The sequence below is a fragment of the Rutidosis leptorrhynchoides genome, chromosome 8, assembly GCF_046630445.1.
Source record: "Rutidosis leptorrhynchoides isolate AG116_Rl617_1_P2 chromosome 8, CSIRO_AGI_Rlap_v1, whole genome shotgun sequence".
NCBI lineage: Eukaryota > Viridiplantae > Streptophyta > Magnoliopsida > Asterales > Asteraceae > Rutidosis > Rutidosis leptorrhynchoides.
In genome coordinates, this window is record NC_092340.1 from 107,221,472 (window position 1) to 107,237,529 (window position 16,058).

Genomic DNA, 16,058 nt, shown 5'->3' on the forward strand with positions numbered 1-16,058 from the left:
AACTACTGCTTTACTAGTATTTTTAATGGTAACCAAGTGTTTAAGATAAAAATTTTAAAAAATCCGAAAGAATTTAACCCCTTCCCACACTTAAGATCTTGCAATGCCCTCATTTGCAAGAAATCAGTAACAATTTAAATTATTGAGGGTGATTAGCGTAGAAATGATTAAATTTTACCAAAATTTCCAAACATATTGGCGTTTGTTTGCTGAATGATAAATGGTGCATATCATTTGTTCATTCCGTCTTGTTGTTATATCACATTTATTTTGCATCTTGTCGTCAAAATTAGTTGCTTTTGCTGAACTTAATGCCAGTCTTTGAAAATGCGTTGTTTTACCCTGTTGTGTACATAAGATAAACTGCAAACATATATAAATATTTTTGAAGTTTGGTATATTACCCCACATTCAAAAATTATTAAAATCTAATAATAAAAGTTAGAAAATTATAAAAACTATTACAATATTAACATAAGTATTAAATGTATCAACATTACAAATTATAAAATAAATAAAACTAAGTAGACTAGGGATGATACTGATACCAGTAGGGGTTCCATGCATAATCATAGGTGTTATAAAATGCTTCGGCTGGGTTATACGTAGGATACGGTGGTTGGATCTCTATAGACCAGGGAGGAAATACGGGCGATTGAGTAGGAATATAGTTTCTACCTATTTGTTGGCAATAAGCTATGATTTGGTTTTGATGAACTTGCCAATCTTCAAATGCTCGATGTCTAGCATTTTCGTACTCTTGTGAAGCTATAAACCTTTGCATTTCTGTCATTTCATTTCCCCCTCCCACATTACCTGGCTGTTGGTTTCTCTCAACCTGTGGATGTCTACCATTATATCATATTGCGGTGTTATTTCGCCTCTTCAAAACCTTCGCACCATGGTATACATTTAAACCTATTGTATCGCGGGGTTCTGGTTCTTCGACTAATAATCCCCCCCAACTTATATCCACACCGAGATATTCAGCAATCAAAGTAATAAATATACCACCTCTTATTATGCTATGCGGTCTCATCCCCCTAACCATAGCTGATAAATAATAACCCACACAATAAGGTATACTTACAGCGCTTTGTGGGTCTCGAATACACATATGGTAAAACAAATCCTGTTCATTTACCTTTTCCTTATTCTTACCTCTTTGTGTAATCGAATTAGCTAAAAACCTATGAATTACTCTTAACTCTGCTCTATCTATATCCAAATAAGAGTAATTTCTCCCTTTAAATCGGTGATGGCTAGTCATTTGACTCCATACACCATGCGTATCAAAATTTTCGTCTATCTTTCTACCATTTAGTATCAACCCTCTATAATCGGCAGATGCTAACTCCTCAGGCGTATATATACATAAAGCCTGAGCCATGTCTACTAAAGACATGTGGTGCATCGAACCTCCTAACAAAAATCTAATAAAAGATCGATCGGTTAAACTAGCTACCCGATCATTTAATTCTATACTACACAACAATTCTTCACACCATACTTTATATATAGGTCTACGCATGTTGAATAACCGTACTCAATCGTTAAAAGTAGAATTACCATACCTCTGTGCAAGTAATTCCCTAATTGGCCTGGCCAATTCTACAGCTTCTAACGGTCCCCATTCTATGACCCTAGGTACTTCAACAGCTTTAGAATGAAGAGTATGCAAACCCCTTTGGTATTTTGGATAATCTATCCAAAGTTTGTCAAATCTCAGGTTCGAGTGCAAATCTTCCAAGTGCATATCAGAAAATGTCATGACTGGATGAGGTATATCTTGTTTGTAGTAGTTTTCCACCTCCTGTTGTTCCGCATTCTCAGCAGGAGCATTGCGAGCTTGGGATGAAGATTCACCCCTTTCAGTCTGCAAAACACATCAAACACAATTTTTGTGCATCCAAATATGCATTAGTGTCAGCAAAATCATCAATCAAAATAATTACAATAACATGTCCAATTTATATCAAACTTAAGCTCATTTTCATATTTTTATCTAATCTACACTTTTTTAAATAAGCATATACGAAAATGTTCGCCAAGTTCATAAGCATTTAACTCAAATAACATGTCAAAATAATCATTACTAGCAATTAAACAAGTTTCAAATGGCATTATCTCTCAAAAATCAAGTTCATGAATTTTAGACTTGAAAAAGTCCACTTTAATTCTCAAAATTATGTTTAGGCTCAAAGTTTGGATCATTTAACTACCTAAACATGTTACACTACTTAATTTAGCAACAATTCATGACAAAAATTGGCCATAACCTGTTTATATCAAAAAGCCCCAAATTGCTCAAGAACACAAACCCTAGATTACTCAAAATTTGAAGTTTAAGGCTCCTAATCATGTTAAATAGCATCAATCTAGGTTATACAAGCATAATACATAAGCAATCTAAGCATAATTACACTAAAAAGCATCAAAATCGAATTGGGTATAAAATTGCTCAAGAACACCAATTTCCGGATTAAATGGTGTTTAGGTGTAGAAATTTACCGTTTTTCTTGAGTAATTCCTTGATAGCATCCTTCTCAACATGATTTTAGTAAAAGATTTGATGATTAACGGTCAAAAATTGCGAATTTGGTGTGTGTTTTTCGGGTTTTTTCGGGTTTTTTCGGGTTTATTTCGCAGTTTATGTGGTGTGGGGATGGGGACTGATCAGTTCAGCTCATTTTATTTTTTTCTGGGTTTTTTATCCTCTGCGACTTGAGGTGTTTTTACCCTTCAAACTCCGCGAGTCGCGGAGTTTGTACTTTTTTTTTAAACATCTTATACTAATTAAAACAATTAAGTAATTAATTTTAAAATTTTGTTTCCCTTGTTATTTAGGACGAGGTTGTTTCGGATAGATGTCCTAGTCCGTCCTTCGACAAAATTTTAAAATTTATCTTTTTGTAGCGATTGTTTTAAAAGCTAAGATTTTTGGGTTTTTTTTAATGTTTTTGGCATACTTTAATTCAATAAGATTAAAAATAATGATAATAAAAGTTCTCGTCCCTTCCTTGGGTAAAGCAATTTTGGTTCAATGACCTAGTCTTCAACTTACGACGAATTTTAAAAATCATATTTTTAACTTAGCGAAATAAAGTAAATTTTTGTTTTTAAATTCACACAACTTAAATATAAAATTCAAAATTAATATCAAAAATATGCGCCCCTCTTTTCGGTAAAGTAATTTTGGTTCCATGACCTAATTTAACTCATGACGAATTTTTGAAATATTTTGGGTTGATTGATTAAAGATATTTATACCTTAAGAATAAACGTTAAATTTCGCAGTGATGTAATAAATTTTTGTATGATATCAATAATTTCGGTCGCCAAACCTAATTTTATTCAATACCAATTTAATACTTTATAGCGAACAAATTAGCGTTTATTATCAAAAGGTTAAAAATAAAAATAAAAACTATACAGACTTACCTGTGAGATAGTATTCTTAGTTATATGATCTATCCCATTCATAAGATAGTCGGTTTAATTGGTTTTCCTTGGCTACATAGGCGTAACCTCGAGCATTCAGTGTTTTTTCTTCTAAACATATGAACGGTCCGTCTCTGCATAAAGTAACAAATTCGGTATTTGAATAGGTTTGATTATTTGAACATTTACCTCCATGTGACCATTTTCCGCATTTGTGACATCTTTCTAGGTGTCGTGCTCTTCTTTTCGCTGCGGATTTTGATTTTCCTTTACCAAATTGTAACTTATTATCTTCGCATCTGGATTCTTTTCTTACTCCGTCCAATCTTTCTCTGATTACTGATACTATTTCACTCGATAGTGTGTCATTATTACGTTTAGTGATCAAAGCGTGTAGCATTAGACCATGGTTTAGTTCACAGGCAGTCTTCATTTCCTAAAAAAAATAAAAATTCAGAATGGGGGGAGAAGACTAGTTCTTTAGGGTCTGCTAGGGAAAGACCATCCGGGTTCCATTTTCGAGAACTACATGAAAATAGACAATCTAACTCTAACAGAAATACATATTATCCTTTAAAGACTTGATTCTCCCCACACTTAGTTAGCTGTGGTATCGAAATTGTGATTAACTTCATTGTCGAATTCCATCGGACTATCTATGTAGTGTTTAACTCTGTGACCATTAACTTTAAATTCAAACCCATTTGAATTTATTAATTCTACTGTTCCGTATGGGAAAACTCTTTTGACTATGAATGGTCCAGACCATCTTGATTTCAATTTTCCAGGAAATAGCTTGAATCGTGAATTGAAAAGAAGAACTCTGTCTCCTTCTTTAAATTCTTTTAAACTTCTGATTCTTTTATCATGCCATTTCTTCGTTCTTTCTTTATAGATTAACGAATTTTCGTATGCTTCATGTCTTAATTCTTCTAATTCGTTTAGTTGACTTAATCGTAGACGTCCAGCTTCATGTAAATCAAGATTACATGTCTTCAAAGCCCAAAATGCTTTGTGTTCAATTTCTACTGGAAGATGACATGCTTTTCCGTAAACGAGTCTAAAAGGTGTGGTTCCAATTGGAGTTTTGTAGGCTGTTCTAAAAGCCCAGAGTGCATCCTCCAATTTAATGGACCATTCCTTCGGATTTGATCCTACAGTTTTCTCTAGAATACGTTTTAAAGCTCGGTTGGTATTTTCAACTTGTCCACTTGTTTGTGGATGATAAGCAGTGGAGATTTTATGAGTTACTCCATATCTTTTAAGAATTTCTCAAGTTGATTATTACAGAAATGAGTGCCCCGATCACCTATTAAAGCTTTCGGTGTTCCAAACCTTGCAAAAAGACGTTTTAAAAAGTTGACTACAACTCGTGCATCATTAGTTGGGAGAGCTTGTGCTTCCGCCCATTTAGATACATAATCAATGGCAACGAGAATGTAGAGATTATTATGAGATTTTGGAAATGGACCCATAAAGTCAATACCCCAAATGTCAAATACTTCACATACTTGGATGACATTTTGTGGCATTTCATTATGTTGACTTATTTTTCCGGCCCTTTGACATGCATCACAGGATTTGCAAAGAAGGTGTGCGTCTTTGTAAATTGTAGGCCAATAGAATCCAGCTTCATAAACTTTTCTTGCTGTTAGTTGAGGCCCATAATGCCCTCCTGTTGGTCCTGTGTGACAATGGTTTAAAATTTTACTAGCTTCATCTCCGAATACACATCGACGTATTATTCCATCTGGACAACTTTTAAACAAATGTGGATCTTCCCAGAAATAGTGTTTTATATCACTGAAGAATTTCTTTCGTTTTTGGTACGACAATCTTTTTTCAAGGAATCCACAAACTAAGTAGTTTGCATAGTCTGCAAACCATGGGATTTCATTATAATCTATCTTCAATAGATATTCATCAGGAAAGTTGTCTTGTATGGCCGATTCATTTAGAACTTCTAATTCAGGATTTTCAAGACGAGAAAGATTATCAGCGGCGAGATTTTCTGCTCCTTTTTTATCTCGGATTTCAATATCAAACTCTTGTAAGAGTAAGATCCAACGGATTAATCTTGGTTTGGCATCTTGTTTCGAAAATAGGTATCTAAGAGCAGAATGGTCGGTATAGACCACCGTTTTAGCTAGAACGAGATATGATCGAAATTTGTCAAAAGCAAAGACAATAGCAAGGAGTTCTTTTTCAGTAGTTATATAATTTGTTTGTGCTCCTTGTAACGTCTTACTAGCATAATATATAGGTTGAAATCTTTTTTCAATCCTTTGTCATAAAACGGCTCCCATTGCAAAATCACTTGCATCGCACATTAGTTCAAATGGTAGATTCTAATTTGGTGTTATCATGATCGGCGCATTAGTGAGTTTCTCTTTAAGAATATTAAATGATTTGATACATTCATCTGAAAAGATGAATGGAGCATCCTTTTCTAGGAGTTTATTCATAGGAGTGGCAATTTTAGAAAAATATTTTATGAAACGTCGGTAAAAACCGGCATGCCCTAGAAAACTCCTAACTCCTCTAACATTGGTGGGATGTGGAAGTTTAGCAATTACATCTACTTTAGCTCTATCCACTTCAATTCCTTCTTTTGAGATTTTATGTCTAAGAACGATGCCTTCTTTAACCATGAAATGGCATTTCTCCCAATTAAGAACTAGATTTGATTGTTCGCATCTAATAGGCATTCATTCCAGATTAACTAGACATGATTCAAATGTATCACCGAAGACTGAAAAGTCATCCATGAAAACTTCCATGCATTCTTCTATCATGTCGTGAAAAATCGCCATCATACACCTTTGAAAGGTTGCAGGGGCATTGCAAAGTCCAAATGGCATGCGTTTGTAAGCAAAAGTACCATAAGGGCACGTGAATGTGGTTTTCTCTTGATCTTCGGGTGCTATTGGAATTTGAAAATATCCGGAAAATCCATCTAGAAAACAATAGTAACTATTTCCGGCTAATCTTTCCAAAATTTGATCAATGAAAGGTAAGGGAAAGTGATCTTTTCTGGTGGCGTCATTTAATTTTCTATAATCAATACATACACGCCATCCTGTTACAGTCCTAGTAGGAATAAGCTCATTTTTCTCATTTGTAATGACAGTCATGCCACCCTTCTTAGGCACGCATTGAACTGGGCTTACCCATGGACTATCAGAAATTGGATATATTAAACCTGCATCTAGTAGTTTAATAATTTCTTTCTTAACTACATCTTGCATATTCGGATTTAGTCTTCGTTGACGTTGCACATACGTTTTATGACCTTCTTCCATAAGGATTTTATGTGTGCAATACGAAGGACTTATTCCTTTAATATCATGAATTTTTCATGCAATGACTGGTTTATGAGCTTTCAACACAGAAATGAGTTGTGATTTCTCATTTTCAGTAAGAGAAGACGATATTATTACAGGTAATTCAGATTCACCATGTAAATAAGCGTATTCCAAATGGTTTGGAAGTGGCTTTAACTCTAATTTCGGAGGTTCTTCTATCGATGATTTATATCGATATCTGTCTTCTTCTTTTAGCATTTGAATTTCTTCTGTTGTTGGTTCATAGCCATTAGCTATTAGTGTAGCTAACATTTCAGCTTCATCAATTTGTTCAGTACTTTCTCCTAAAGAACATTCTCCTGTTCCTTGTAATTCTGGAAATTCTTCTAACAATTCTGCATGTGAATCTATAGTTTGAATATAATAACATGTATCATCTGCAGATTGCGGTTGTTGCATTGCTCTATCAACTGAAAAGGTAACAATCTCGTCCTCTATACTTAGGGTCAATTTCTTACCGAACACGTCTATCATTGTTTTAGCCGTGTTTAAGAATGGTCTTCCTAATATGAGAGGAACTTGAGAATCTTCTTCCATGTCCAGAACAACAAAATCTACTGGAAATACTAAAGTACCAACTTTAACTAGCATGTTCTCCATTATCCCTCTAGGATATTTTATTGATCGATCGGCTAGTTGTATACTTATTTTTGTTGGTTTCAATTCTCCAAGGTCTAGTTTAGCGTATAGTGAATATGGCATTAGATTTATACTAGCACCTAAGTCTGCTAATGCTTCTATTGAACTAAGACTACCCAGAAAACTTGGAATTGTGAAACTTCCTGGATCAGATAATTTTTCTGGTATCTTATTCAACAGCACTGCTGAACAATTAGCGTTCATAGTAACAGCCGAGAGTTCTTCCATTTTCTTTCTATTTGAGATTAGATCTTTCAAGAATTTAGCATATCTAGGCATTTCTGAAATCACATCAATGAAAGGAAGATTTACATTTATCTGTTTAAACATATCCAAGAATTTGGATTGCCCGGCTTCAAGTTTCTCTTTCTTCATTTTACTCGGGTAAGGAAGTGGTGGTTGGTATGGTTTAACATAAGGTTTATCCTTAGCTGTGTTATCTTCATTAACCTTCTCAACTACCGGTTCTGTTTCCTTATCTTGTTCAGGTTGTGGTTCTTGTGGAGTAGGAATAACTTCATCAGAAGTTACAGGTATTTCAGGTGGTTTAAGTGTTGTACCACTTCTTGTGGTAATGGCTTTAGCTGTTTCATTCCGGGGGTTAGCATTTGTATCACTAGGTAGACTTTCCGGTTTTCTTTCACCTATTAACCTTGCTAGGTTACTTACTTCTTGTTCCAAGTTTTGAATAGAAGCTTGTTGATTTCTAAATGCTTGAGCATTTTGTTCATTGGTTTGTTTTTGAGATGTGAAAAACTGCGTTTGAGTTTCAACTAGCTTCGTCATCATATCTTCTAAATTCGGCTTTTTATCATCGGTTTGTTGTGGTGGTTTGTTTTGAAAATTAGGTCTTTGCTGATTGTAAGTATTGTTGGATACTTGTTGATTGCTAGGACCTTGTTGGTTGTTGTATGGAATATTTCGGTTATAGTTCTGGTTTTGATTGTAAATCGGTCTTGGCGGTTGATAATTATTCTGATAATTATTTCCAGGCCTTTGGTTTATGTATGAAATATTCTCTCTTTGTTCCATTGTTAATTCAATACTGAGACAATCTTTTGTCAAATGTGGTCCTCCACACTGCTCACAACTAATTCGTATTGAGTGTATATCTTTAGTCATCTTTTCCATTCGTCTCTCGACAGCATCTATCTTTGCGGAAATGGAATCTAAGTCATGGCTAGAATCGGCTCTAGCTGCTTTAGATGATCTAACGATATCTTTTTCTTGGTGCCACTCATGTGAGTGGGAAGCAGTGTTATCAATAATTTTATAAGCATCAGTTTCAGTTTTCTTCATAATAGAACCACCAGCTGCTATATCGATGTCTTTCCTTGTAGTGATGTCGCATCCTTGGTAGAATATTTGTACTATTTGACAGGTGTCTAAACCATGTTGCGGACATCCTCTTAATAACTTTCCAAATCTTGTCCACGCCTCATATAGAGTTTCATTTGGCTTCTGTGTGAACGTAACAATTTCTCCTTGAAGTCTTACGGCTTTAGATGCCGGAAATAATTGTTTAAGAAATTTTTCAACTAAAACGTCCCATGTATCAATCGCCCCTTCAGGTAACGATTCCAACCAATCTTTGGCTTCTCCCTTTAAAGTCCAGGGAAATAACATGAGATATATCTGTTCATCTTCCACTTCTCTTATTTTAAATAGTGTGCAGATCCTATTAAAGGTACGAAGATGTTCATTTGGATCTTCCTTCGGCGCACCACTAAATTGGCATTGATTAGTCACCATGTATAGAATTTATCCTTTGATTTCATAATCTGGTGCATTAATGTCAGGATGAGTAATTGCGTGACCTTGGCCAGTGCGTTTAGCTCTCATTCGGTCTTCCATACTTAAAGGTTCCAGATTCTCCATAATTGAATTTGTTGAATCGGAATCACTAGAGGATTCTGATTTAATGGTTCGTTCCTCAACAATCTCTGTTTGAATGATTGGTGGTTCCGGAGGAAAGTTTAGTGGTTCAGGATCTATGAATCGTCCCTGAATATTCTCCGAATTCTCAATTGTGAGGTCGGGTTCAAAAAATGGATTATCGGAAATTTGAACTGGAGTACTTGGTCGACTGGATGACGATTCTAAAGAAAAATCAACGGCGGTAATATTTGCTAAATGTCTTGATCTAGTTACAGGTGGTGAACGTACAAAAGGTGGTGAACGTCTTGCTCGGTGCATTCACTGAATATCCTATTAGTTTTTTTAAAAAGGAAAGAAAAATTATATAAGTTATCCAATTAATAGACTTTTCTGATTTTGCTCACGTTTCGAACCAAAAGATGCAGCAGAGGGGCAGGATTCATTTGGTCTCAATATAATTGAGGACTGTCTGGCTCCAATAACCTGGTCCACGTACAAATCCAACTATTACTACGAACCAGAAAATTTTGATGTCTATCAATTTAACCACTTAAAATAAATTTTCGTAATTTTAAGAAATTTAGATAAGAAGTAGAATAAAAATCTATGTCCTAAAACTAGAATAGCGAGAAATAAGAAAGAAAAAGAGTGTGTCGGAAAAGGTCGAAAAATAAAAATAAGAAAGAAAAAGAGTAACTTATAGAACTTAAAAACACTCGACTAACCCAACCTTATTACTATCACTAACTTAAAATTATAATCGCAAATTGAGATTACTAATTGGAATGATAATTGATACATAGGTAAAAGGCGTCTAAAAATATTAAAGCTTACAAGTAAAACTATATCCCAAATGGCAATGTCTTAAAAAGAAACTAAAACTTAAAAAGGCGTCGCAAAATTCTAAAGTACCTAAATCTTAGTCTAAAGAAAAAGTACTTAAGGGATTTTACGGCAAAGCCTAAAAATCTAGAAATAAAAATATAACTATGGCAAAAACTAAGTTTAAAACTAAAAACTAGCGAAAAATACAAATATTACGCTAAAACAATTAAAAAGGGAAAAAATATAAAAATATACTAAAAGTTGTCAAAATTTCAATTTTTATAAAAATATTATTTTTATATTATTTATTTATTAAAACTATTAATTTTACATTAATTAAACTAATTTAACTAAATATATAAATTAAATAAAAAGAAACTTAAAACTAATTATAATAATAAGTAATTTAGGGTTAATAATAATAATAATAATTAATAATTACTCCGTAATTAATGCTGATTAGGGTTCCTGTGTGGCCCATGTCAGACGGCTCCGCGAGTTGCGGTATTCGAAGCTGCAAACTCCGCGAGTCGCGGGGTTCCAAAATTCAACTCAGGTACAGGATTTAATTCGACGTTTTTTTTTATTTTTTTTATGTTTTAATAAAAACAAAATATTTAAATAAAACTTATATTTTTATAAAATAAAAATAAAGAAACTTTACAAAACTTAAATATTTAACAAATTCTTAAAAATATTTATATTTTTGTTTTCTTTTTATGTTTTCGAATAATTAAAAACGTATTTTTACAAAAGTAAATTTTAATAAAAGTAAACTAAAAATAAAAATATTTTTTTTTATTTAGCGTTGCGCTTCTGGCTTTTAAGTTTGATTGTTCCCCGGCAGCGGCGCCAAAAATAACTTGATATTATGCGAGGTGTATATAAAATAGCTTTATATTTTACAAGGAAATACTATTAAATATGATACAATTTTACACAAGATATTTATTTATTTATAGAATGGATATACTTAAATTTTGCTACAACACTTATAGGCAGTGTACATAATCGTACAGTAGTGTAGTTTTTAGTAAGTCCGGTTCGTTCCACAGGGAAAATCTTTAAACAAAGCTTAACGCTATATTAGTTTACTTTTATAAAAATACAAATATATATATAAGTAATATTATTATTATAAAGGGGGGTTTTACCGTTTAATAACCGGTTTGTCGATTTTAAAACTTTAGTCGCAGTTAAAACAAAATGTAAAATATTAAATAAATAAAAGACTTAATTTAAAGCGTAAAGTAAATAATGATAATGAAATTGCGATAAATAAAAGTGCGATAAAATAAACTTGCGATAATTAAAAAGTACGATAATTAAAAGTACAATTAAATACAATAACAATAAATAAAAGTGCTATAATTAGAAGTGCAATTAAATATAAAATAAAGGGAATTAAATATGAAATAAAAGAATTATGCTTATTTAAACTTCCGTAATCATGATGTTTGACGTGTTGATTTTAGTTTTATGCCCATGGGTTAATTGTCCTTTGTCCTGGATTATTTAATATGTCCGTCTGGTTTTTGTCTATAATAGTCCATCAGTCATAAATATAAAGTACGAGTGTCCTCGTCAAATTATCCTTATACCCGAAGTTAAATATTCCAACTAATTGGGGACTTAAACTGTAACAAGATTTTAATACTTTGTTTAATAATTACATCAGGATGTCGACTGAGTGTAACCCAAGATTTTAATACTTTGTTAACAATTATGCCAAGTGTCCTTGTACATAATTTCACCCCTGTTTTAATAATTCTAGTGGCTATTAATCCATTTCCGTGTCCGGTTAAATGAACGATTATTCGTACATATAAATACCCCGCCCATCGTGTCCGATTGAGTGTATATGGTTATTTATAGGGACGTCAAATTGTAAATCTTTATATTAAAATTAACAAACTATCATTTAGTTAAACAAATATAAAGCCCATTAATAGCTCATAGTCTAATTTCCACAAGTGTCGTTCTTTTGTCCAAACCCCAATTATGGTACAAAGCCCAATTACCCAATTTTAGTAATTAGCCCAACATCATGATTACTTCGTTTTAAATAAGCATAATAATAACTTAGCTACGAGACATTAATGTAAAAAGGTTGAACATAACTTACAATGATTAAAAATAGCGTAGCGTTACACGGACAGAATTTCGACTTACACCCTTACAACATTCGCTAACATACCCTTATTATTAGGATTAAAATTAAAATTAAAATTAAAATATAAATTATAAATATAAATATTACGTATAGATAGATGGATGGATATATATTGATATTTTTGCGATCAAACTGCGTTTGCTTTTATAGGCGGTTTCAGAATTTGGGGCTCCGCGACTCGCGGCAATTTTTGCCTTCAAACTCCGCGAGTCGCGGAGTTTGATTTTCCAGCTCACCAACTTTGGAGTCTTTCTTTGCCGACGAATTTTTAATATATTATAATATTTAAATAATTATAAGAATTATTTAAATATTATATTATATTTATGTGCATAGTTGACTCATAATTTTTAGTCTGTCGCGTCGAGCGTTGAGAGTTGACTCTGGTCCCGGTTCCGGATTTTCGAACGTCCTTGCGTACAATTTAATATCTTGTACTTTGCGTTTTGAATCTTGTACTCTTGTAATTTCGAGACGTTTCTTATCAATAATTGGAACCTCTTTGATTGTATTTTGTACTTTTGAGCTTTTTGGTCGTTTGCGTCTTCAATTCGTCGAATCTGTCTTTTGTCTTCACCTTTTAATATTTAAACGAATATCACTTGTAAATAGAACAATTGCAACTAAAAGCTTGTCTTTCTTGGGGAATAATGCTATGAAATATATGTTCGCTTTTAGCATTATCATGAGGTATCGTCAACAACGAACTTTAAACCCTCATCAACGTCACTACAATAATCGTATGGCATCGTCAACATCGAACTTTAATTCCAAACGTATGAGGTATCGTCAACAACGAACTTTAAACCCTCATCAAAAACACAATATACTCTAGGGTATGGTATCGTCAACATCGAACTTTAACCCATACCCCACAAGTAAATAAATTATATACATGCATATATAGTTATTCCACTCACCTTAACACTTCGGTGGTGATTTAAATGCTTCCGTATACCTCGAGCAAAGTACCTAGTACATAGGTACACATTCAATACACAACTAATGGCATTTACCACATTACTTACACTTTGAGCATTTAATGACCCATTAGCATTTATTAGCTCACTTACACCCAAAACCGCCCATAAAGGCCAAGACTCATATTAAATCGCCAAAGCTAGTGATTTAAAGTCTACTAACATTAACTTGCACAACCTAGGGTAATTCATACCCATTTCCTCCAAACTAGGTCAACATCACCCCTTTTGACCCATTTTAACACTTACACTTTCAACTTTGTCAAACATGACCTAATTACAATTTCATCCACATTTTAACAAGTGTTTTAATGCTTACAACACCATTAACACTTACAAACCCCATTTCATTAGACCAAACCCTAGATTATGGTTGTTAGGGTTTTCTTTCAACAATCTAACCCAAAATCCACCCATTTAACCCTCAAATGGGTCATACAAGTTCCAAATGAATAAACCCTAGCATAAACCAATTAAAATTCAAAACATAGAGTTGAGACTTACCAAACTATCCACTTGTAGCTAATAACACGGTGAACAACTTTAATTCTTGCTCCTAGGATTATTCACAAATCTTCACCTCCAAATCTTAGGTTTAATCTAAGTGGGTTTTATGTTTTGGGAGGAAATTGTGAAAGAAAAAGGAAAAGAAATGAGTAATTGAGGATAAGTGGTTGGTATTAAAGGCTCCCATCAGATCTACACGCAAAAAGACCAAACTACCCCTAAAACCCTTTTTAAATTGAGCATAAAAAGGAGTCAGAACTACAGAGGTGCCGCGGCGCGGCTCCTTTGTCGCGGCGCGACATAAAGAAGGAAAAACGACCCTTCTTAACTCATGTTCTGATCTGGATTTGCTTTGGTTGTCGCGTCGCGGCCCCTTTCCTCGCGGCGCGGCATTGGCCTATTCCTGATCACTTCGACAATTTAACATAAATCAAAGGTTCAAACAACAAGCACAACATCTTTCACCCTTCCTATGCACATCTAAACCTCGACCTTAGGTCTCACACGACTCGACACCAATGCGACACATTCATAAACACGTTCACGCACGCATTCAAACATATATATATATATATATATATATATATATATATATATATATATATATATATATATATATATATATATATATATATATATATATATACATACATATACACTTATACGACAGCTAGCCCCGTAGCTCATTTAATCACATAACGAACAAGTTATAAGCGTACTATTGATTAAGTACGTACCTTTAGACGCACACGGGAAAACAGGGTGTTACAACTCTCCACCACTTGAATCGGAGCGCGTCCTCGCGATCCAAGCCGCATGACAAGAAGGAAGATAAACCAACACAAACTCTTCGGGTTCCCAAGTAAACTCGGAACCCTTACTCCAACGCCATTGAACTTTAAAAGTCCTAACCTCTTTATGTCTCAACCTTTTGACCTTCTCATCAAGTATGGAAATCGGTTCCTCAATATATTCTAACTTATTGTTTAGCTCGATCTCGTCTAATGGCACCCAAGATGAATCATCCGCAAGACACTTACGAGGATGGGAAACATGAAATGTATTATGGATCCCCGCAAGCTCTTCGGGTAATTCCAAACGATACACGACTTCACCAACACGAGCTAAAACCTTAAATGGTCTAATAAACCGAGGAGCTAACTTTCCTCGTTTCCGGAATCGAATAATAACTTTCCATGGAGAAACCTTAAGCATCACCATGTCACCTTCTTGAAATTCGATCGTTCGTCTATGTTTGTCGGCATACGACTTTTACCTATCTTGAGCCTTCTTCAAATGCTCTCGAATCATATCAATCTTGCTATTCGTCTCTAAAACCAAATCGGTACTCCTGATTTCCTTTTGTCCCACTTCACCCCAACAAATCGGGGTTCGACACCTACGCCCATAAAGCATCTCATAAGGTGGAATCCCAATACTAGTATGATAACTATTATTGTACGAGAATTCCACCAAAGGTAAGTGCTCGTCCCAACTACCACCGAAATCAATAATACATGCCCGTAACATATCCTCCAACGTTTGATTCGTACGTTCAGTTTGACCGTCCGTTTGAGGATGATACGCCGTGCTCAATTTCAATTGTGTACACATATCTTCATGAAACTTTTCCCAAAACCGAGATATAAAACGAGTATCTCGATCCGAAATAATCGATATAGGAACTCCGTGTCGCGAGATGACTTCCTTGATAAACAACTTAGCCAAGGTCTCCGACGATATCGCTTCCTTAATGGGAAGAAACAAAGCACTCTTCGTCAGTCGATCAACTATAACCCAAATCGAATCAAACTGGGTTCTCGCCGTTTTAGGTAACTTTGTGATGAAATCCATGGTAATGTGCTCCCATTTCCATTTCGGGATTTCTAACGGTTGTAATTACCATACGGCTTTTGGTGCTCGGCCTTAACTTGCAAACACGTGACGCATTGCTCAACATACTTCACAACATCACGTTTCATGCCCGGCCACCAATAATCTTTCCTTAAATCAAGATACATTTTCGTCACGCCCGGATGAATGGAATACTTTGACTTATGTGCTTCATCGAGTAGCACTTGTCGGTAATCACCCATCTTAGGCACCCACCCTCTTCCTTGAAAAGACAACAAACCACGCGAGCCCATAGTAATGAACTCAGATTGTCCCACAATTCTGTAACATCCCGCCTTTTTCCGTTTACTTTTCCGTTATACTATTTTAAACTCCGTCATATGCTTATAACATCTC